Source organism: Pristiophorus japonicus, chromosome 9 (genome assembly GCF_044704955.1).
Source record: "Pristiophorus japonicus isolate sPriJap1 chromosome 9, sPriJap1.hap1, whole genome shotgun sequence".
NCBI classification, from domain to species: domain Eukaryota; kingdom Metazoa; phylum Chordata; class Chondrichthyes; family Pristiophoridae; genus Pristiophorus; species Pristiophorus japonicus.
In genome coordinates, this window is record NC_091985.1 from 212028466 (window position 1) to 212050197 (window position 21732).

A 21732-nucleotide genomic window follows, 5' to 3' on the forward strand; every position below is an offset into this window, starting at 1 on the left:
CCCCCTTTTGGCTTCATTGTACACAGAGTCCCTTTTCCCTGTTTCTTATCAATAACCATGACTTCTCCCTCTGCTCCCGTGCCCACTGTGCCCCATAGACAGTGATTCCTCAAGTCTACTAGGATCTGGCGAGCAATGATAAAATCAGCCCCCAAAATCCCTTTTCCCACCTGCTCCCAGTTCATCAGGACGCACTTCCATTGTGTTTGGAGTGCTCCTAAACGAACTGCAAGCGGGACTGAGAAAAACCCAGCCTTCTCATTACCTGTGAACCCAACTAGTTGATACGGCACCCCGTTTGATAGAGGTGAGGTTGCGGGGTCCTCCGAATGGACTATCGTGCTGGAAGCACCAGTGTCCAAAAGGTAGGTACCCAATACACCCTCAACCTCCATCTTGACCCAGGGTCGTCCCCAGGGGTCGTATTCTAGTGGGCACAGGTATACAGGCTGGGTCTGGGCTAGTCACGGCCTCTGTACTGGCAGGGTTGCTGGTGCTTCCCTGCCTGTTGCCGTGGCTACCTTCCCAGTCCCCTCCAGCACTGTCCTCACAGCAGCTACTATCTGGTCAAGGGATAGTGAGGAGCTCACTCCACTTCCCCCACTCTGGGCGGCTCCTGAAGGACTTCTCCCCCCATATCTCTTTACTGGGCTCCTGCAATCCCTTTTAAAATGCCCAGCTTTCCCGCACCCATAGCACACACCCTCCTTATCAATCGAGCGGCCACCCTCCTGGTGCCATTCCCTTTTGGGAATCGAGTTGGGCTTTACTTCATTTACCCGACCTTTGGAGGTTTTCTCCTCCTCCCCTCCTCCCCTCCTCCCCTCCTCCATTCCGTTGGACCAGTGCCAGTTGCCTGACCACTGCTTCCTCGGTGAGGTTGGGGTCCCGGGAATCGAACCACAGTTCTGCCCTGGCCTTGAGCCGGGGCAAGCAGTTTGCCACCAGCATCCTCAGCCAGCGGCCAGTCTGTACCGCGGAAAGATTCGCCCGGTCGAGGAGCTCCCCACAGGCTGCATGGTATACCACCCACAGCCTGTCCGCAAACGCCTGAGGGGTTTCCCCTGCGAGCTGCCTTGTCCTTTCGACCCGTTCGAAAGGACTGCCGTCATCGAAGCCCATAGCCTCAAGGACGGCCCTCTGGACCTCAGTAAATGTACGCTGTCCCCTCCGGCATTCTGCCGGTAGGGCCTGGTACAATTTGCTGTCCAGAGAGAAGAGCAGCAGCTTGGCTGTCTCTTCCTCGTCGCACCCATTAATTTCCCCTGCCTGCATCACCTCCATGAAGTGGATAGACGGGTCCCCGCTGCGAGTGAGTTTGGCCAAATGGGCCACCATGGCCCTGAGTGATTGAACTCCATGGGGAATAATAAAGTCGCTCTCCAGCGCTCCCCGACCTTGGCCACCTCCCTGTGGAGGGCCGTACTTGCGCTGCCTGACCGGGCACATCCGCCCTGGTTCATGATCTTTCTGCGCTGGTCCCTCTACCTCCGGCTGTCCCACCATACCCGGTGCAGCAGACAGTGCCTGGTCGCCTGATCCAGCCTTTAACTGACCCTCGGCTGGAGCCTCACATCCCTGCTGCCGAGCGGGACACATTGGTCCTGCCCCCAGCCCTGGGAATGCTACTACCTGCGTGCCTCGCCCCTCCTGGTACCCCACCGGACAAACAACCGGTGCCTCAGGAGGTGGTCGGGCGTCTCTTGCCTTTGGATTCTCCTCTACCCCCCAATACTCTCCTTTGTCCCCTGTGGACCCTCCAGGTCCTATCAGGGCGACCATCCCCTTTGCCTGGGATAGAGCGTGGGTGAGAGTTTTAATCCTCTCCTGGCAGGGACCGTGATCTGCAAACTCACTGCTACTGGCCACTTTATAGGCTGCCTGTACGTCTTTTAATTTATTCTCCAGTTCCAAAATTTTCTGGGTGTGCCGAGAATTCTGTTCCCGGAGGGACCCCTCACTACCCTTGGCCTCAGTGACCTGACACTGAAGATAGTCCCGGCTATTTCGGAAGGTCTCCTCCAACTGCCGGTTCCTTTGCTGCTCCCCAGCTAATTCGGCCAGCAGGTTGTCCCCAACCACAGCCCGGATAGCAGAGAGCTCCTCTGATTTCTGAAGACTCTGTTCCAAGTCCTTCACCCGCTGGTCGAGCTTTCGGACTTGGCGGGTGAGGCAGATAAGCCAGATGGCCTTTTCCACCTTGTGGTTGTGGTCCTTCCCTGCTGTCCACTGAGCAGCAGCATCTACTGGGCGCTCTGCCCGAGTGAGGGCTTGTACCCAAGGTTTGGTGAGGTTCACCTTGCCAAAAATGTATGAGGAAATTCTCTCCTCCATTTTAGTTTCCTCTCTTATCACCTCATCTGTTATATTAACATCTCCTGTTTGCTTATGTCCCATCTGGGTCGCCATGTTCTGTAAGGGGTTTTCACAGGGTTGTTGTTGTGCCTTGGGTGTCTCTCTCTGGGCTTCTGCCCTCACAGCTTATGCCTGGCCTGTGAGGTACCCTGAGTGCTGCAAGAGCACCCCTGGAGAGACTGTGTCCACAGCTTATGAAGGGGGTTTTGAGACTCGTGCGTCCCCACAGCTTATGCCTAGCCTGTGAGGCACCTGTGAGTGTCAAACACTCCTAACCCCTTCTTCCCTAGCCTGTGACACACAGTTGAGCGTTTTCGAGGCGCTCCTAGCTTCCCTTACACGGTTCTGACATAAGACTCACGATCAGGAGATGTAATACAATAGAACTGAGACAAGGTGATTCCAAGAGGAACTTTAGGCTTCCAATTTATTTGGCAAGGTGTAACTCAACAAACAGCAATACACCAACAAAACAATCCCCCTAAATCCCACTAAACGGACACAACGAAAATCTTTACACCAGTTTAGCAGTACAATGCCCAACCTCCCACCTTTCCTGGCCTAACTGAGTTGGGAGTTCTGTGGACCAGAGGTTATACTCACTACTGTGCCTTCTGCAGTCTGGTGGTTTGTTTCTTCTATCTTCGGTGTCTTCGGACACTGGTTTTCCTTCCGTGTCGAGAGGCCTGTGGTTGTGGTTGTTGAATCACCAGGGCAGGGAAAATCATCACTCCTCCCTCTCACTACGTCAGAAACCCCTTTTTTTTTATAGCCAGATTATCCAGTCCGCCTCTCCTGCTGAAGTCGATTCTTCTCATTGGTGGACTTTTGATTTTGAAAAATGCAACAGTTTGAGGTTTTTAGGTTTTTTTCCCCACTGATCTTAACCTACTCAAGGTTTGAGTGGGTGTTGATTGCATTGGCCTCCTGTAGCCATTGTGCTAGTCTGGCCTGAGCCAGATATTTCTATGCCTGATGAAAAAGGTGTTGGAATATGTATGTGGCATTGTTTAAATGCTAATGTTTTCAAGGGGCAAGTTTCGAGGGTATACAGTTCCCAGACAATTTGATTAGTTCCAATGTCCAAACTGGCCCTTTTGATATTGACTCCACCCCTTTTCTTGCAGACCTTTAAAAAAATCCCAAATTCGATTAAAGTTCATAGTTTCTTCCATGTGCACTTTAGGATTTCAAACTTTCTGGTAGATAGTTCCAAATTAAATTCCCTTTCCTATGAGTCCAAACACGGGGGGGGGTCTCCATTTGTGTCCCAAAGTTTTCCTTCCATCGGTTTCAATTCACAGCACAGACTGATCCCACAGCCCCTTTCCTTCTGGGTAAAATGAGGGGGTTTTCGTCCTCCCCTACACAGGGCTGTGGGCTTCTCCAGGATTGCTGGTTTCCCCAAGATACAGGGTTGCATTGACTGTACACACATCGTCTTGCGAGCACCTTTGGACGATTCCGTGATGTACAGGAACAGAAAAAGGTTCCACTCGCTAAACACCCAGCTCATCATGGCAGTTGATGCCAGATACCCAGGGAGCACCCATGATGCTTTCCTCTTGTGTGAGAGTGCTATATCTGCCATTTTTCAGCAGCAGCCACAAGGGCAGAGCTGACTGCTGGGGGGGCAAAGGGTATGGTTCGCCACCTGGCTGATGACCCCCGCCCCCCTCCGCGTAACCCAGACAGAAGCCGAGCATCACTACATGTCCCATATAATGATGCACAGCATCATTGAGAGGACCATCGGTATACTGAAGCAGCGTTTCTGATGCCTGGACCACTCTGGAGGTTACCTGCAATACGCCCCTGAGACGGTCAGTCAGTTCACTCATGTGCTGCATGCTGCACATCTTAGCCATCATGAGGTAACAGTAGCTGGAAATAGAAGAGCCACCTCAGGTGAGAGGAGATGAAGATGACGACGAACAGGCTGATGATAAAGAGAAGGAGGAAGCCATGCAACTACCTCAACCCGCAGGACAATAACGGAGGTGGGGGGTACGTCGTGCACCTTTAACCATTGCTCAAGCCTTGTGTCAGCGGCTAAACCTTGAATACTTTGATGCATGAAGGCTCAGCGGCATGTTTCATAATAGACCATGTTTACTGTTTGGACCTGTTCACTTGTGTTAAGTGAAGAAATAATGTTAATGATTCTGCTTTAATTTTAAAAAGAATTATGTTTATTAAAAATGTTTTCACTTGTACTTAAGTTAACTTTAAAAAGAGTTTTGTATCAAATTTTAAACTTTTCAGTTAAGATCACTTGCAAACTTTAAACTTGTAAATTTACATCACTTACAAAAACTTTTCAATTGAGATCAGTTAAATAACAATAATATAAGAACAACAGCAGCAAACAAACTTTAGCTGCAGCCATCTCTCCTCCCCTTATTCTAAGACTTGCCCTTGTTGACTCTACCCTTGGCCGGTGGTGGTGCAGGCATTCTCCCGCCGGTACCAAGCTGCTTTTTTCGAGATCTTGGGGAATGTGCATTTCCTGTTGGGGACGGACAGACTGCAATGTGGAAGGCCTCTTCCTCAGCCTGAGGATGAACCGGCACAGTACCCGAGGATAGTTTAGGGTTTGGAGTGGGAGTCGCAGCAGTTAATTCCGTCAATTGCCATGAGGCAATGATAGCCTGGGTGCGTTCCCTTATTGCAGCAGCTACCTCCGACAATCCCTCCCTAATGTGCCCCGACAGTGTATCAACTACCTCCAACATTTCTTCCCTAATCTGCCCCGACAGTGTTCCCATTTCTCGCGAGTGTGTTGTTACTTCTCCTCACCCAACTGATGGTTTCCAGGAATGATCAGGTAAGGTTAATGGTCTCCCCCCTCAGTGCCTTGCTCTCCCCCTCATTGCGCTGTTGAGCTCTCCTTCCCCTCCTCACCCTGGGTGTGGCTCACTGCAGTCCACTGTGAAACACCATGAAATGTCACATCACTCGTAGCAGTCTGAAAAGGAGCTGGCGCATCAATAGACGGCACCATCTCCTCCAGATTCAGTGCGATAGTGTCACGATTGGGGGCTTCCCCCTCACCCCACTGCTCATCCTTGTCCTGCTCTTCCTCTGGAAGTTCGGCATGAAAGATGTTATGTTCAGGGTCCTCTGTTCTGAATGTTCTTCTGCGGCATTGGGTTGTACTTCCTCAGGGATGGGCGCAACTTCTGCAAAATATAACAGGCAAGACCATCAGTTAGCAGTAGGGGAGGGGGCAGGGTGGCATGAGTAGGCTCACACAGAGTAGGCTCGTTTGAAGGACCTAGATGAATGATAGCACATTGCATAAACCGAAGCGTAGCTGACGGAGAGTACATCCCATGAACCGAAGCATGGCTACCCCATTCAGTACTTAACAATTAGCCAAGCCAGACTGTGGAATTTGCAGGACTTACCCTCTCTCTGGTGTCTGGGCCCAGCTTGTGCATCGGTTGTTGACCTAGAGCCAGCATCCATCATACCAGTGACCCTCACTTCCAGGGGTGTAAGTGGGTGCAGATTTGCCAGACCTCCTCCAGTTCGATTTTGCTCTTTGTTATGTGCCACCTTCCTCTGCAAAGATGAAAATAGAACTTTTTAGAGAGGTGGAGGGGGCGGGGGGTCTCTGTCTGCTGTGGTGGGTGACACACACAGATGGTCACACTTACAATTGTAATTCCAGTGCATAAATGAAAATATTTCTTACACCAATTGCTTGGCCAAGGTCCTGCCACTTTCTGCACTGCCAGCCGGTCATCAGGGTGGTCACTGTTCCACAGAAATCTTCTGCAACTTTATCTCAGCGTTTGTTCATTTCTTTTGGATTTATTTTAATAGGATCTTTGTTCTGAAGCTCGTGCCATCTGCCCTCAATAATAGAAACCAGGGCCTCGACTTCTTCTGATAGAAAATTCTTGATCCTTGTCCCCTGATCCCATATTGCAGCTCTGATTTTTCTCCTCAAAAGCAAGTTCTCACACACAACTGTCTGTTTAAAAACGGCTGAATACAGACCAGGAAGTGTACTGTGCAAGTGCAGGCACACCCGTCACGTGAAAAAGAGGATTTTTTTTTGGTGCATGCACAGAAGGCGGCTTCCATTTTTTCAGCTCAGATCTTAGGCTCCACCGACAGAGCTTAAGGACAATCTGCATCGCGCCAAATTAAAAATTAAAAATGGCAAAAGTTGGAACTTTTTTTTGTTGTAGTCAGGCGCCAGAAACACAGCCGTAACTTTTCAACACCTCTAAATATCGGCAACGTGGAAATTTTCATGTCCAGTTTTCATGGTCCATGTAGGAACCAACAACATAGATAGAACTAGGAATGGGGTTCTGCTGAAACAGTTTGAGGAGTTGGGGTCCAAATGAAAAAACTGAACCTCCAAGGTACTAATTTCTGGATTGTTACCTGAGCCACACACCAATTTGTGCCGGGATAAGAAGATTAGGACGTTAAATGTGTGGCTCAAAGAGTGGTGTGGGAGGCAGGGGTTTTGCTTTATGGGGCACTGGCACCAGTACTGGGCAAAGCAGGAACTGTTCCATTGGGATGGGTTCCACTTGATCTAGGCTGGAACCAGTGTCCTGGCGAATCGAATAACTAGGGCAGTATACAGAGCTTTAAGCTAATGAAGGGGATGGGGAGAGGATTCAGGAAAGTATATAGCATGGTTTAGATATGGAGAAAAGGCAGCAAGAGAAATGTGGAGGCTCTAGAGCAGAGCAGAGTTTTGGGTAGCAATAAGCAGAATGGGTCAGGAAGGGACAGAAAGAGTAACAAAGGCAGTAGGGCATTACTGACTAAGGTGACATCAGGGAAAAATAGAAAAAAGTCAAAGCTAAAGGCACTATATCTGAATACATGAAGTATTCACAACAGAATAGACAAATTAATAGCGCAGATAGAAATGAATAGGTTTGATTAAATACAGGTGCAGTTCAGCATCATGTTTAAGTTTCCTGGCAGCCTGTCCTGTAGAATTTCCCCACAGCTTTTGCTGCAATTGGTCATAAGCTTTATTTACCTTCCCCACGTATCTTCGTTGGAAGCTGTTGGGGATGGAGTTGCACCAGAGAATAAGGGGTATGGAGAGAAAGCAGGAAAGGGGTACTGAGGTGAATGATCAGCCATGATCTTATTGAATGGTGGTATGGTGCAGGCTCGAAGGGCCGAATGCCCTACTCCTGCATCTATTTTTTATGTTTCTATGTTTCTATTATGGAGACATGGTTGCAAAGTGACCACAGTTGGGAACTAAATATTCCAGGATATGTAACTTTTAGAAGAGATAGCAAAATGGAAAAGGAGAAGGGGAAGCCCTGATAATAAAGGATGGGATAAAGACTGCAGAGGGAAAGGCTCTTTGCTCGTAAAATCGAGAAGTAGAATCTGTTTGTGTGGAGCTAAGAAACAGCAAGGGGCAGAAAACATTGGTGGGAGTTGTTTATAGGCCCCAAACCGTAATGGTAATGTATGGGCACAGTATAAATCAGGAAATTAGAGGTGTATGTAACAAAGGTAATACAATAATCATGGCGGACTTTAATCTGCATATAGACTGAGCAAACCAAATTTGCAATAATAGTGTGGAGGACGAATTAATGGAAGGTATACAAGGTGGTTTTCTAGATCAGTATTTTGAGGAACCAACTAGAGAACAGGTTATTTTAGATCTAGTATTGTGCAATAAGAAAGGGTTAATTAATAACCTTGTAGTAAAGGGGCCCTTAGGGAAGAGTGACCATAATATGATAGAATTTTACATTAAATTTGAAAGTGACTTAGTTAAATCTGAAACTAGGGTCTAAAATCTAAACAAAAGAAACTATGTAGGTATGAGGGGGGAGTTGGTTAAGGTAGATTGGGAAATTACATTAAAAGGTATGATGGTAGAAAAGCAATGGCTTTCGATAAGGTGCCACACAAGGTTATTAAACAAAATTAGGGCTCATGGGATTGGGGATAACATACTAGCACGGATTGAGGATTGGTTAATGGACATAAAACAGAGAGTAGGAATAAACGGGTCATTTTCAGGTTGTCAGGCTATAACTAGTGGGATACCGCAAGGATCGATGCTTGGACCACAGCTATTCACAATATATATCAGTGATTTAGATGAGAGGACTAAATGTTAAAAATGCAGGTTTACTAATGATACAAAGCTAGGTGGAATGCCAGTTGTGAGGAGGATGCAAAGAGGCTTCAAGGGGATATAGACAGGCTAAGTGAATGGGCAGGAACATGGCAAATGTAAATAATGTGGAGAAATGTGAAGTTATCCACATTTGTAGGAAAAATAGAAAAGCAGAGTATTTTTTAAATGGCGAGAGATTCGGAAATGTTGGTGTTCAGAGGGACCTGGGTGTCCTTGTACACGAATCACAGAAAGTTAATATACAGGTACAGCAAGCAATTAAGAAAGGAAATAGTATGTTGGTCTTTATTACAGGAGGATTTGCGTACAAGAGTAAAGACATCTTATTGCAACTTTATAGGGCCCTGGTGAGACCGCATCTGGAGTATTGTGTACAGTTTTTGTTATGTCTCAAATAAAGCAATGTGACTGAGTACTGTAGACTTGAGTAAGTGTAACCTTAGCCTCTTTATTCTGACAGCATGGGAGGCCTGCTTATATGCAGTGCTCCCAAGGGATGCTGGGATCCGTTGGGACTCCAGTGGCGGTAGAATGCTGGTTACAAGATGTTGCATACATAACATCACTGCCCCCCAAAGTCAATAGTACACTTATTTACAGGATGAGACAATCTGGGGCTTTCCGCTCCCTAGTCAATCATCTCGGTACAAACACAGGGGCAGGTGAGTTAGTTGGGCTTTCACTGGGCTGCTGCGCAGCTGGCCTTTCTGGGGATGATGAGTTCAGCTTCGTGGTCATCCGTGATGTCGGATGCCACTTGTGTGTGTATCGGAGGGTCAAAGTTGGTGGTGTCCTCTTCAGGTTGCTCGTGGTTGTCTGTGAATTGTACTTTGGTTTGGTCCAAATGCTTTCTGCAAGTTAGTCCATTTGCAAGTTTGATCTGAAACGCCCTGCTCCCTTTTTTGGCTACAACAGTGCCAGCAAGCCATTTGGGACCATGTCCATAGTTGAGTACAAATACAGGGTCAAAGCGTAAATTTGTCATGCTTTATTGAAGTCAATCATGGTACATGCTTTGTTGATGCCACCTGCCCTCAACATGATTATGGAGATCAGGGTGGATGAGAGAGAGCCTTGTTTTGAGTGCCCTTTTCATGAACAGTTCGGCTGGGGGAACCACGGTGAGCGAGTGGGGTCTGGTGCGGTAGCTGAGCAGGACTCGGGACAGGTGGGTCTGCAGGGAGCCTTCCGACACGCATTTCAAGCTTTGCTTGATGGTCTGGACTGCCCGTTCTGCCTGGCAGTTAGATGTGGGCTTGAACGGGGCAGATGTGACGTGCTTGAACCCATTGTGGGTCATGAATTCCTTGAATTCAGCGCTGATGAAACACGGCCCATCGTTGCTGACAAGGACATCAGGCAGGCCGTGCATGGCAAACATCACTCGTAGGCTTTCGATGGTGGCAGTGCACGTGCTTACAGACATTATTACACACTAAGCATCCATAACAACAAAAAACATTTTGCCTAGAAACGGGCCAGCGAAGTCAACATGGATCCTGGACCATGGTTTGGAGGGCCATGACCACAAACTTAGCGGTGCCTCCCTTGGTGCATTGCTCAGTTGAGAGTAAGTGTTGCATTGGCGCAGGCAAGATTCCAAATCTGAGTCGATGCCGGGCCACCACACATGGTATCTGGCTATAGCTTTCATCATTACTGTGCCTAGGTGGGTATGTGTAGGTCGTGTATGAATGTTTCCCTGCCTTTCTTCGGCAAAAGCACATGATTACCCCACAAAAGATAATCCGCCTGAATGGACATTTTGTCTTTGCGCCGCTAGAACGGCTTGATCTCTTCATGCATCTCCGCTGGGATGCTGGACCAGCTCCCATGGAGGACACCATTTTTTACAAGGGACAGTAAAGGATCCTGGCTGGTCCATGTCCTGATCTGGCGGGCTGTAATGGGTGATTTTTTTGTTTTCAAGAGCAAGTCTACCGATTGTGCCCCCGGGGGTGGGCAATGATAGCCGACTGAGAGCATCAGCGCAGTTCTCTGTGCCTGGCCTGTGGCGAATTACATAGTTATATGCAGACAGCGTGAGCGCCCATCTTTCGATGCGAGCAGAGCATTGGTATTAGCACCTTTTCTCTCTGAGAATAGCGATATGAGAAGCTTATGATCAGTTTCTAACTCGAACTTAAACCCAAACAGATATTGGTGCATTTTTTTCACCCGTAAATGCATGCCAGAGCTTCTTTTTCAATCATGCTGTAGGCCCTTTAGGCCTTGGACAAACTCCTGGATGCATAAGCAACCGGTTGCAATGTTCTCAATTCGTTTGCTTGTTGTAACACACACTCGACTCCATACGAAGATGCATCACAAGCTAGCACTAAACGTTTACATGGGTCATACAGAACAAGCAGTTTGTTGGTACATAACAGATTTATGGCTTTCTCAAAAGCATTCTCTTGTGATTTCCCCCATACCCAGTCATCTCCCTTGCATAGCAACACATGTAGAGGTTCTAGCAAGGTGCTTAACCTGGGTAGGAAATTTCCAAAATAATTGAGGAGTCCCAGGAACGACCACAGCTCCGTCACGTTCTGTGGTCTTGGTGCGTTCTTGGTGGCCTCTGTCTTGGCGTCGGTGGGTCTGATGCTGTCTGCCACGATTCTTCTCCCTAAGAATGCAACCTCTGGTGCCATGAAAACTCACTTCGAGCATTTCAACCTGAGTCCCACACGATCTAGCCTACTTAGAACCTCTTCCAGGTACTGCAAGTGTTTGATGGTGTCCCGACCTGTGATCAATATGTCGTCCTGGAAAATCACGGTGCACGGAACCGACTTTAGCACACTCTACATGTTCCTTTGAGGAATAGCCATGGCCAATCGAATCCCAAACGGGCATCTATTGTAGATGAACAAACCTTTGTGCGTGTTGATGCAGGTGAGGCCTTTCGAAGATTCCACCAGCTCCTGCGTCATGTAGGCTGAGGTCAGGTACAACTTGGTGAATGTCTTCCCTCCTGCCAGCGTCGCAAATAGGTCATCTGCCTTGGGTAGCAGGTACTGGTCCTGCAGCAAAAAATGGTTAATTTTTACTTTATAGTCCCCACAAATTCTGACCATACCATCGCCCTTAAAAACCGGAACAATCGGACTGGCCCACTCATTGAACTCAAGCGGGGCAATGATGCCCTCTTGTTGCAGCCTGTCCAGCTCGATCTCCACTTTCGCTTGCATCATTTATGGCACTGCACGTGCCTTGTGGTGGATTGGTCATATACTGGGAACCAAGTGGACCTGCACCTTCGCCCCAGAGAAATTTACGATGCCTGGCTCAAACAACGACGGGAACTTGCTCAATACCTGGGCACATGAGGCATCATCGACGGACGAAGGTGCTTGGTTGTCATCCCAGTTCCAGCGGATTTTTCCCAGCCAGATTCTGCCGAACAGTGTGGGGCCATCTCCTGGTACAATCCATAGTGGTAGTTCGTGCACCGCTCCATCATAGGAGACTTTTACTGCTGCACTGCAATTACAGGGATCAGCTCTTTAGTGTAAGTTCTCAGCTTGGTATGAATAGGGCTCAGCTTGGGCCTTTGTGCCTTGTTGCACCACAGCCTCTCGAAAGCCTTTTTGCTCATGATAGACTGACTCGCACCCGTGTCCAATTCAATGGATACTGGACTTCCATTCAATTCAACTTTTAACATGATCGATGGACATTTCATGTGAAGGTGTGTATCATGTACACTTTTGCCTCCTCAGTTCGAGTCTCCAGTTCAGTTTGATCCGCAATGGATCGGTCTTCCTCTGCAACATGGTGGTTTGCAGGGTTTGCAGCTCGTCTGCACATTTGCTGGAGGTGTCCCATTGTTCCACAGCCTTTGCATGCACAGTGTTTGAAGCAGCATTGATGAGCTCGATGATCACCTCCGCAGCGCCAACAAGGTGTTAATTGCCTCGCATTCACATTTGATGGCGGACACTGAGTCATCTGAGATCGTGCAGCTGCAGGCATGTACATTCTGCCATATGCATTCCTGCCTGAAAACGATGTTACTTTGTGTTCAGTACTTACCGATACATCTTTATGCTGCAAAATTTGATGGGTGTTATCGCTGGTGGACATAAATGCTTGGGCTATCGTTAGGTATTTCAACAGTCAATAGTTTGCGAAGGATAATCTCATGGCCAATCCCAAGCACAAAAAAGTCTCTTAGCATTTGCTCCAGGAATCTACTGAATATGCAATGTCCTGCAAGGCACTTCCTGGCCTTCAGACCGTTGACAGGTATAAAATAGATACCTTGCCATCAGAACGCTTTCCTTAAGATTTAGGTGCTCCTGGACCAGGGTACACAGTTTTTCATACAATTTGGTTGTTGGTTTCACCGGAGCAAGAAGATTCTTCATGAGGCCATAGGCTGTTGCCCTGCAGATGGAGGATCACCCTTCATTTGGCAGCGTTCTCATTCCCTTCCAGCTCGTTGGCCACGAAATGTTGATCGAGTCACTCCACGAAGGCTTCCCAATTGTCACTTTCTGAGAATTTCTCCAGAATACCAATAGTTCTCTGCATTTTTGCGTGATGGTTCGTTATCTATTACTTGTCGCCAGTTGTTATGTATCAAATAAAGCAATGTGACTGAGTACTGACTTGAGTAAGTGTGACCTTAGCCTCTTTATTCTGACTCCAGAGTGCTGGCATAGCATGGGAGGCCTGCTTATAATCAGTGCTCCCAAGGGATCCCTCCAACAGATGCACCCTCTGGTGGCAGTAGAATGCTGGTTACAAGGTTTTGCATACTTAACAGTTTTGGTCTTACCGAAGGAAGGGTATACTTAACATAGAGGGAGTGCAACAAAGGTTCACCAGACTGATTCCTGGCATGGGTGGATTGTCCTCTGAGGAGTGATTGAATAGACTAGGCCTATATTCTCTATAGTTTAGAAGAATGAGAGGTGATCTCATTGAAACATATAACATTTTTACAGGGCTTGACAGAGTAGATGCAAAGAGGATGTTTCCACAGGCTGGGGAGTCTAGAACCAGGGGTCACAGTCTCAGAATAAAGGGTTGGCCATTCAGGACTGAGATGAGGAGAAATTTCTTCATTCAGAGGATGGTGAATCTTTGGAATTCTCTACCCCAGAGCAGTGGAAGCTCTGTCTTTTAGTACATTCAAGACAGAGATCGAAATATTTCTGAATATTAAAGGAATCAAGGGATATGGGGACAATGCAGGAAGGTGGAGTTGAGGTAGAAGATCATCAATGATCTTATCGAATAGCAGAGCTGGTTCAAGGGTTCGAATGGACTTCTCCTGCTCCTAATTCTTATGTCCTTAAGTATGTATTTCCTTAGGTAAGGAGACCAAAACTGTTCACAATGCTCCAGGTGTGATCTCACCAGGGCCCCATATAATTGCATTAAACTATATCATTGCAGCAAAGGGAATATGGAATGATTAAGTGAGCGGTCAAAACAGCAGAAGGAGGAATTTAATGTAGGCAAGAGCGAGGTCATCCACTTTGGACCTAAGAAAGATAGATCAGAGTGTTTTCTAAATGGTGTGAAGCTAGGAACTGTGGAGGAGGAAGGGGTTTTAAGTGCTTAGGTAAATAAATTACTAAATGCCGGTAAACAGGAAAAAAGGGAATCAAACAGGCTGAAGGAATGTTGTCCTTTATCTCGAGGAAACTGGAATATAATTGGCAAAACGTTCTGCTTCTGGCATATGGAGCCTTAGTTAGACTCCATCTAGAGTATTGAGTTCTGGACAGCACATCTCAGGAAAGATGTTATAGACTTGGAGTGGATGCAGGGCAGATTCACCAGACTAGTACCCGGGGCTCAGAGGATTAAATTATGAGGACAGATTTCAAAAACCTGGCCTATATTACCTTGAGTATAGAAGATTTAGTGGTAAACTGACTGAGTTTTTTAATGTTAAAATAAGTTGATAGGGTACATAGAGAGAAACTATTTCCTCTGATTCAGAAGAAGGGGGCATAACCTTAAAATTAGAGTTAGGTCATTCAGGCGCTGCATCAAAAAACACTTCTTCACACAATTGTAGTGGAAATGTGGAACACTCTCCTTCAACAGTCTGTTCAGGCTGGGGACAGTTGGAGCCTTTGAGACTGAGATTGACAGATATTTGTTTGGTAAGGGTATCAAGGGACATGGTGCAAATGCGGTCAGATAGAATGAAGATCATCATGTCAACCATGATCTCATTGGCTGGCAGAGCAGGCTTGAGGGGCTGAATGACCTTCTCTTGTTCCAATGTAACAGGCTCGAGGGGCTATATGGTCTGTTGCTGTTCCTGTGTGACAGGCTCGAGAGGCTGAATGGGCCACCTCCTGTTCCTGTGTAACAGGCTCGAGGGGCTGAATGGTCTGTTGCTGTTCCGGTGTGACAGACTGGAGGGGCTGAATGGGCCTCCTCCTGTTCCTGTGTGACAACCTCGTGGGGCTGAATGGGCCTCCTCCTGTTGCTGTTTGACAGACTCGAGGGACTGAATGGGCCTCCTCCTGTTCCTGTGAACAAGGTCCCAAGGGGCTTAATGGGCTTTTCTTGTTCCCAAGTAACAGATTCAAGGGGACTGAATGGCCTCCTCCTTTCTATCATTCTTCCCTTGTTTCTTACATTCTTTCTCCCTTTCTTTCTTCTTTCATTCGTTCTTACTTTCTTACTTTCTGTCTTTCTTTCATTCTTTCTATCCTCCTTTTTTCTCTGCCTTCTTTCTTTATATATACATAATTCTTTCTTTCTATCTTTCTATCTATCTATCTTTCTGTCTTCCTTTGGTTCTATCGTTCTTCTCTACGTCTAACTTAATCATTCTTTGCACCTTCTCTATTGCCCTTTTTAAAATCTAATTTCTCACATTTATTCTCTTTTATATCCCTTCTAGTCAAAACATGTTCGCTCTGCAAAATAAACCCAACAGGACGAGGCACCATGAGATTTTATGTCCCACAGGTGCTCCCTGCCCCTCTGGGGTTTGTGTCAAGCCCCTCCATCTCTCGGACTCACTGTGCAGACTCCAGCCGCAGTAATACACGGCCGACTGCTCCACCCACAGGCTGGAGGACTTCAGCTTCAACTTGGTCGCTCGGTGGTAAAACTGTCCACTGTTCCCTCTGGATTCACACTTTGTACAGTTAGTGAGTAAAACATCAACTGCGGCTCCACCCCAGGTCCTGCCTGTACCAGGACATGTCAGGGTTACTGGGACGCATCACATCGCACTTCAGTCCCAGTCCCTCCCCGGGTCATGTCTGTACCAGAACATGTCAGGTTTACTGGGACCCTTCACATTACACTTCAGTCCCACTCCCTCCCCAGGAAATCTGGAGACAGTGGCGGGAGTCTGGCGGATACTCTGTGAGCTCACATCTGGGAAAGAGACGGGGAGAGGAGAAGGTCAGTGAACATGGGTATTCTGGGAATGGGAGAAATACAGAAAGATACATCTTTTATTTTAAGCTGTTCTCTCAATGAGTAAAGGAGCGAGAGAAAGAGTTTGGGTGTTGTGAGAAACGAACCAGCTCTTCTCAACTCATTCACAAAAACATGAAGAGCGTTTCTTGCTTTCTTTCCTTCTTTCCTTATTTTCTTTGTTTCCCTTCCCTTCCATTCCCTTCCCATCTTTCCTTCCTTCCCTCCTTCCCATACGCCACACTATCCTATCCAACACTCCCAGGGCAGGTACAGCACGAGTCAGATACAGAGCAAAACTCCCTCTGCACTGTCCCATCAAACACTCCCAGGGCAGGTACAGCACCGGTTAGATATAGAGTAAAGCTCCCTCTACATGCTCCGCCCCTTCTGCCACTAAAAGCCTCCAGGCTTTTGTCCCCTCCAGTGCTGTCCTGTCCCAATTCCCATCTTGTTCCCCCCATAAATTTAAGCTCACCCAAACTCTGCTGCCCATAACCTAACTCGCACCAAGTCCCTTTCACACATCACGCTTTGTCCATTGAACTACATTGGCTCTCTGTCCAGCAATCTCTCGATTATAAAATTCTCATTGTCGTGTTCAAATCCCTCCATATGGTCACCCCTGCCCTATCTATGAAATTTCCTCCAACCCCATGATCCTCCCAGAACTAGGTCCCTCACTTTTTGAGTTTTATATCAATGATTTAGACTTGAATGTCGGGGGTATAATTAAAAAGATTGCAGGTGACACAAAAATTGGCTGTGCAGTTATAAAGAAGAAGAAATCTGCAGACTGCAAGAAGATAGGCAGGAGTTCCGGCGGCAGAGAGTCGAGAGGCCTATAAAGGCCAGTGAGACCAGGGAGTTGGCGAGGCGGGAGTTCCGGCGGCAGAGAGTCGAGAGGCCTATAAAGGCCTAGCTTGAGCAGCTGCAGCGGGGACAGAAGGCAAAAAGAAGTAGAAAAAAATCGAAAGGTGACATCACAGCCAAAGAGGTAAGTGATTGGCTGGAGATTGGTAAATAGCTTTTCTATTTCCTTTCTATTTTAGTAAGTAACCTTTAGCATTGTGGTTGCCAAATTAAGTTAATCTAGGGGTTAAGTCATGGCAGGAGAGCTCGGACATGTGTTATGCTCCTCCTGTTCCATGTGCGAAATCAGGGACGCCTCCGGTGTGCAGGAAGTGTATCCGCCTCCAGCTCCTGACGAACCATGTTGCGGAACTGGAGCTGCAGGTGGATTCACTCTGGAGCATGCACGATGCTGAGAATGATGTGAATAGCACACTTAGTGAGTTGGTCTTACTGCAGGTCAAGGGTACACAGCCAGATAGAGAATGGAAGACCAACAGAAAGAGCAGTGCAAGAAAGGTAGTGCAGGGGTCCCCTGCGGTCATCCCCCTGCAAAACAGATACACCGCTTTGGGTACTGTCGAGGGGCATGACTCATCAGGGAGAGCAGCAGCAGCCAGGTTCATGGCACTGTGGCGGGCTCTGCTGCACAGGAGGGCAGGAAAAAGAGTGGGAGAGCAATAGTGATAGGGGATTCAATTGTAAGGGGAATAGATAGGCGTTTCTGCAGCCGCAACCGTGACTCCAGGATGCTATGTTGCCTCCCTGGTGCAAGGGTCAAGAATGTCTCGGAGCGGGTGCAGGACATTCTGTAAAGGGAGGGTGAACAGCCATTTGTCGTGGTGCATATAGGTACAAACGACATAGGTAAAAAAAACGGGATGAGGTCCTACGAGATGAATTTAGGGAGCTAGGAGTTAAATTAAAAAGTAGGACCTCAAAATTAGTAATCTCAGGATTGCTACCAGTGCCACATGCTAGTCAGAGTAGGAATCGCAGGATAGCTCAGATGAATACGTGGCTTGAGCAGTGGTGCAGCAGCGAGGGATTCAAATTCCTGGGGCATTGGAACCGGTTCTGGGGGAGGTGGGACCAGTACAAACTGGACGGTCTGCACCTGGGCAGGACCGGAACCAATGTCCTAGGGGGAATGTTTGCTAGTGCTGTTGGGAAGGAGTTAAACTAATATGGGAACCAATGCAGGGAGACAGAGAGAAACAAAATGGAGACAGAAGCAAAAGACAGAAAGAAGAAGAGTAAAAGTGGAGGGCAGAGTAACCCAAGGCAAAAAACAAAAAGGGCCACTTTACAGCCAAATTCTAAAGGGTCAAAGTGTGTTAAAAAGGCAAGCCTGAAGGCTCTGTGCCTCAATGCGAGGAGTATTCAGAATAAGGTGGACGAATTAACTGTGCAGATAGCAGTTCACAGGTATGATGTGGTTGGCACCACGGAGACATGGCTCCAGGGTGACCAAGGCTGGGAACGCAATATCCAAGGGTATTCAACATTTAGGAAGGATAGACAGAAAGGAAAAGGAGGTGGGGTGGCGTTGCTGGTTAAAGAGGAAATGAATGCAATTGTAAGGAAAGACATTAGCTTGGATGATGTGGAATCGGTATGGGTGGAGCTACGGAATACCAAAAGGCAGAAAACGCAAGTGGGAGTTGTGTACAGACCTCCAAACAGTAGTAGTGATGTTGGGGAGGGCATCAAACAGGAAATTAGGGGTGCATGCAATAAAGGTGCAGCAGTTATCATGGGTGACTTTAATATGCATATAGATTGGGCTAACTAAACTGGAAACAATATGGTGGAGGAGGGCTTCCTGGAGTGCATAAGGGATGGTTTTCTAGACTGCTATGTCGAGGAACCAAATAGGGGGGAGGCCATCTTAGACTGGGTGTTGTGTAATGAGAGAGGATTAATTAGCAATCTCGTTGTGCGAGGACCCTTGGGAAAGAGTGACTATAATATTGTGTAATTCTACATTAAGATGGTGAATGAAACAATTAATTCAGAGACCATGGTCCAGAACTTAAAGAAGAGTAACTTTGAAGGTATGAGGTCTGAATTGGCTAGGATAGATTGGCGAATGATACTTAAAGGGTTGACAGTGGATGGGCAATGGTAGACATTTAGAGACCGCATGGATAACAACAACAATTGTACATCCCTGTCTGGTGTAAAAATAAAAAATTGGAATGCGGCTCAACCGTGGCTATCAAGGGAAATCAGGGATAGTATTAAAGCCAAGGAAGTGGCATACAAATTGGCCAGAAATAGCAGTGAACCCGGGGACTGGGAGAAATGTAAAACTCAGCAGAGGAGGACAAAGGGTTTGATTAGGGCAGGGAAAATAGAATGAGAGAGGAAGCTTGCAGGGAACATTAAGACGGACTGCAAAAGCTTCTATAGATATTTAAAGAGAAAAAGGTTAGTAAACACAAACGTAGGTCCCCTGTAGTCAGAATCAGGGGAAGTCATAATGGGGAACAAAGAATTGGCAGACCAATTGAACAAGTACTTTGGTTCGGTATTCATTAAGGAGGACACAAATAACCTTCCGGTTATAAAGGGGGTCAGAGAGTCTAGTAAGAAGGAGGAACTGAGGGAAATCCTTATTAGTCGGGAAATTGTGTTGGGGAAATTGATGGGATTGAAGGCCAATAAATCGCCAGGGCCTGATGGTCTACATCCCAGAGTACTTAAGGAGGTGGCATTGGAAATAGCAGGGGAGTGTTTGCTAGTGCTGTTCGGGAGGAGTTAAACTAATATGGCAGGGGGATGGGAACCAATGCAGGGAGATAGAGGGAAACAAAAAGGAGGCAAAAGCAAAAGACAGAAAGGAGATGAGGAAAAGTGGAGGGCAGAGAAACCCAAGGCAAAGAACAAAAAGGGCCATTGTACAGCAAAATTCTAAAAGGACAGAGGGTGTTAAAAAAACAAGCCTAAAGGCTTTGTGTCTTAATGCAAGGAGTATCCGCAATAAGGTGGATGAATTAACTGTGCAACTAGATGTTAACAAATATGATGTGATTGGGATTACGGAGACGTGGCTCCAGGATGATCAGGGATGGGAACTCAACATCCAGGGGTATTCAACATTCAGGAAGGATAGAATAAAAGGAAAAGGAGGTGGGGTAGAATTGCTGGTTAAGGAGGAGATTAAGGCAATAGTTAGGAAGGACATTAGCTTGGATGATGTGGAATCTATATGGGTAGAGCTGCAGAACACCAAAGGGCAAAAAACGTTAGTGGGATTTGTGTACAGACCTCCAAACAGTAGTAGTGATGTTGGGGAGGGCATCAAACAGGAAATTAGGGGTGCGTGCAATAAAGGTGCAGCAGTTATAATGGGTGACTTTAATATGCACATAGATTGGGCTAACCAAACTGGAAGCAATACGGTGGAGGAAGATTTCCTGGAGTGCATAAGGGATGGTTTTTTAGACCAATATATCGAGGAACCAACTAGGGGGGAGGCCATCTTAGACTGGGTGTTGTGTAATGAGAGAGGATTAATTAGCAATCTCGTTGTGTGAGGCCCCTTGGGGAAGAGTGACCATAATATGGTGGAATTCTGCATTGGGATGGAGAATGAAACAGTTAATTCAGAGACCATGGTCCAGAACTTAAAGAAGGGTAACTTTGAAGGTATGAGGCGTGAATTGGCTGGGATGGATTGGCGAATGATACTTAAGGGGTTGACTGTGGATGGGCAATGGCAGACATTTAGAGACCGCATGGATGAACTACAACAATTGTACATTCCTGTCTGGTATAAAAATAAAAAAGGGAAGGTGGCTCAACCGTGGCTATCAAGGGAAATCAGGGATAGTATTAAAGCCAAGGAAGTGGCATACAAATTGGCCAGAAATAGCAGCGAACCTGGGGACTGGGAGAAATTTAGAACTCAGCAGAGGAGGACAAAGGGTTTGATTAGGGCAGGGAAAATGGAGTATGCGAAGAAGCTTGCAGGGAACATTAAGACGGATTGCAAAAGTTTCGATAGATATGTAAAGAGAAAAAGGTTAGTAAAGACAAACGTAGGTCCCCTGCAGTCAGAATCAGGGGAAGTCATAACGGAGAACAAAGAAATGGTGGACCAATTGAACAAGTACTTTGGTTCGGTATTCACGAAGGAGGACACAAACAACCTTCCGGTTATAAAAGGGGTCAGGGGGTCTAGTAAGGAGGAGGAACTGAGGGAAATCCTTATTAGCCGGGAAATTGTGTTGGGGAAATTGATGGGATTGAAGGCCGATAAATCCCCAATGCCTGATGGACTGCATCCCAGAGTACTTAAGGAGGTGGCCTTGGAAATAGTGGATGCATTGACAGTCATTTTCCAACATTCCATTGACTCTGGATCAGTTCCTATAGAGTGGAGGGTAGCCAATGTAACCCCACTTTTTAAAAAAGGAGGGAGAGAGAAAACAAGGAATTATAGACCGGTCAGCCTAACATCGGTAGTGGGTAAAATGATGGAATCAATTATTAAGGATGTTATAGCAGTGCATTTGGAAAGAGGTGACATGATAGGTCCAAGTCAGCATGGATTTGTGAAAGGGAAATCATGCTTGACAAATCTTCTGGAATTTTTTGAGGATGTTTCCAGTAGAGTGGACAAGGGAGAACCAGTTGATGTGGTATATTTGGACTTTCAGAAGGCGTTCGACAAGGTCCCACACAAGAGATTGATGTGCAAAGTTAGAGCACATGGGATTGGGGGTAGTGTACTGACATGGATTGAGAACTGGTTGTCAGACAGGAAGCAAAGAGTAGGAGTAAATGGGTACTTTTCAGAAAGGCAGGCAGTGGCTAGTGGGGTACCGCAAGGTTCTGTGCTGGGGCCCCAGCTGTTTACACTGTACATTAATGATTTAGATGAGGGGATTAAATGTAGTATCTCCAAATTTGCGGATGACACTAAGTTGGGTGGCAGTGTGAGCTGCGAGGAGGAT